The sequence below is a fragment of the Desmodus rotundus genome, chromosome 9 (genome assembly GCF_022682495.2).
Source record: "Desmodus rotundus isolate HL8 chromosome 9, HLdesRot8A.1, whole genome shotgun sequence".
Lineage (NCBI taxonomy): Eukaryota > Metazoa > Chordata > Mammalia > Chiroptera > Phyllostomidae > Desmodus > Desmodus rotundus.
Genome location: NC_071395.1, coordinates 49,948,597 through 49,951,925, shown reverse-complemented (window position 1 = coordinate 49,951,925; position 3,329 = coordinate 49,948,597). Strand labels below are relative to the sequence as shown.

At 43.7% G+C, this 3,329-nt stretch overlaps 1 pseudogene; it reads left to right on the top strand.

The window, feature by feature from the left end:
- The first annotated feature begins 622 nt into the window (after positions 1-622).
- On the top strand, positions 623-1,889 carry LOC112305223 (purine nucleoside phosphorylase LACC1 pseudogene; annotated as a pseudogene).
- The last annotated feature ends 1,440 nt before the right edge of the window (positions 1,890-3,329 follow it).

The following is a 3,329-nucleotide window of genomic DNA, read 5'->3' as shown; positions in this document are numbered from 1 at the left end:
TAAGACCCACCCATCATAACCCGGCAAAGAGCAGCGTAGTGGAGACCAAGAGCCAGGCCCAAGCAGCATGCTGTGCAAGTACAAGAGATGGACAGCGGAGTCCAGGCGGGAGATCTGCTGAGGTTTATTAGAGAAAATCGTCTAAGCGGGACTCGCGAAGCCCTGTTTTGCCAAATTCAGGGTGGGGGTTAGGGTAAGACGAGTGAGGTGCTTGGCCGGGGTGCAAAATGTAAAAGAGCGCTGAACAGTTCAGTGATCGAGATGAGTGACAATTTAATTAAATATTTAAAACATATGCAGGCTCAGGCGCGACGCCCCTCTGGGCTCTGGTTCCTGTTCCTCTTCCCTCCGCTGGGCCGCCGGGAGCAGGCTCCAAGGGCCGCCCTGACCCGCAAATGCAGAGGCCGCCGCGGGCGCAGAGCTCGGCTCCCCCCGGATTCCCGGGCGCTGGGGTCGGCCCATTGCATCCGAGGCCCCTCAGCTCCTTCCCCGTCGGCTCCGGCCTTACACGGACTGCAGGGCCCTGGCTAGGCCATGCCAGGCGGGGATACGTCGTCTGCGCTGAGGTGACTGAGGGGGCCACAAAAGCTTTCCCTGAAGAGCTGTGTACCCTTACCGAAGGATGGCAGGAGCAGTGTTGATTGACCTTTTTGATTTGAAATTGAACTCTCAGAAAAACCATTATCAGACGTCACCAAAGACATTGAATGCTCTTTGGTACCACCATGCTGCCAAGGCCAAGTTCCTCTGCATAATGTGTTGCAGCAACATCAACTGTGAAAGGAACAGTGACCGTGATAATTATGAATTAGAAACAAGCTCTCTTGAGAGAATCTGAGACTGTTAGCAATTCCAGTATGGCTGTGTCTTTGTATACCATTAAACAAAAAATTGATGAAAAAAATCTGAGCAGTATTAAGGTCATTGTACCCGTGCACTGGAAGACATTACTGAAGGCTTTCATTGATCAACTCTTCACTGATGTTTACAATTTTGAGTTTGAAGATTTAGAGAGAACTTTGAAGGGAGGTCTTTCAATACAGGCTTCTTTGGGAAACATCATCACAGCTCAAGAACTAGAAGCAATACAGAATGAAACAGAAACATATTTGAGAAGTCTGCCAACACTGAAAGGAGAATTAACCATAATCACATCTCCTTTGATTTCAGACATTTTCATACCTGGATTTACTACAAGATACCTTACCTACCAACTCTCAGCCCTTTAAATCTCTTCAGGAGTTCCAAGAGGAGAGATCCTAAGGTAGTTGTTCAAGAAATCTGTGTAGGTTGGGGTGTGCTGCAGGATTTAATGTGAAGAACTTTTACCGAATAAAGACCGATCAGGCCAATGATGCCTGGGTTACGGGGAGGAAGGAGCCTGAATCTTATGACGGAATCACCACAAATCAGAGAGGAGTCGCAATAGCAGCTCCTGGTGCTGAATGTATACCAATAATTTTTGCAGGTCCTGTCAAAAAAGCATGTGGGGTTGCTCACTCTGGCTGGAGAGGTACTTTGTTAGGTGTTGCTATGGCTACTGTGAATGCTATGGTAACAGAACATGGCTGCAGTTTGGAAGATATTATTGTCGTACTGGGACCTTCAGTAGGACCTTGCTGTTTTACTCTTCCGAAGGAATCAGCAAAGGCATTTCATAATCTTGGTCCTGAATGTGTGTGGCTATGGACTCATCAGATCCCTATGTTGACATTCGTAAAGCCACCAGGATTCTTCTGGAAAAGGGAGGAATTCCAGCTCAGAATATTCAGGACCAGAAGCAAGATCTCAACCTCTGTACATCCTGCCGTCCTGACAAGTACTTCGCCCATGTCCGAGATGGTCTTAATTTTGGCTCACAGACTGGCTTCGTATCAATTAGAGAATGAGTTAATGAAGAACAATAAGGCAGGCATATGTTAAAGGTACTTGACTGGATTGTCGCATAACTATTTCCTGCCTCCTTCCAAACTGACTACAAGAGAGAAATTTAGTTGTTTGATTTACTTAATACTGAAAGGATAATGTGGAGAATTCATGTTTAGGGTAAATTTTCACTATTAACTGACAAAAAAAATCAGTGTGATGTGGCTTTTACATTTTATGTAGATGAGGATTGTTCTTACAGTTTGTTTTATTTGTTACGTAAACCGAACTAGGTCTGTTCAGGTGGGTATTTATTGTGTGCCCTCTATTTATAGTCATTTTGTGAAGCTTGGGTGAAATAGAAATGAGTAAGACTTTTTCCCTTTGAGAGTAATACAGGGAAGGAGATAAATAATTCTAACACTTAAATTTAATTTTCATAGCAGTAGAAGAGTACAGAAGAAGAAAGGATTAATACTATCTAGAGGCAGGAGATATTATAGATAAAATGACAGATCACATGGGCCTGAAAGATGTACACGTTGTTGAGAAATGAAAAACAATCATAACACATGGAGGGAACACTGTGAACTAGAACATGAAACCTAACGTTTATAGCATGTTCTAGAGAGAGGAGGGGGTGGACGGGAGTTGCTGGAAAAACAAGTTGGAAACAGATTATTTGGGGTCTCAAATGCCATGTCAAAGACTTTGGAGTTTATTTTCCAGGCAAAGAGTAGGCATAAAATGTAGGGGAGTGTTTTCATGTCCTTGACATCACATTGAGAAAGGTTGATAACTTTCCAATTTTTTACAGTGCATTGTATTGTTTGTAGTCTACAAATTTGCAGAGTATTAGACAATCATATTTCCCTTTATGTATGAAAATATTCAAAACCCAAATAAAAATTGTTTTGATTATCTATGGTGAAAAAAATACGCAAAAGCCTGTGATGAACAAAATATCAAAATTTCCATAGAGTCAGGCTGTTTGACTCATGACCCTGCATTCTTAGGTGATGGGAAGAGTCATTTTCAATCATCCCTTGGTCCCCAGCCCCCTGACTAAGAGAGCTTAAGGGGATGCACAGTGACCTGCAGACAGGCGGGACAACGCAGCTTCTTGGAGAGTCACGAGTCCTGCTTGTAGGACTTTTATGAACTTTTGCCTTTGATTCCACATCTGAGAGCATATCTGACAAGCGTGTATTGAGGTATGTACTTTTTCTTTTGCCTCAACTCCAATATGGCAGAACATGGCCCAGCGCTGGGCAGGTTGGTAAAGAAGGGGGGGACACGTGGAAGGAAAGGTAGAAGGCATTAGAGTATGTTCAGGCCCACGGGGGTTATGAATGCCATGTATGAGAGGTTGTAATGAGAGAGAAGGCTGGAAAGTTCAGAGTGGAAGAAAATGATGGAAGGCTTTCAGTGCTATTTTGAAGCCATTTGGAATTAATGCTGTA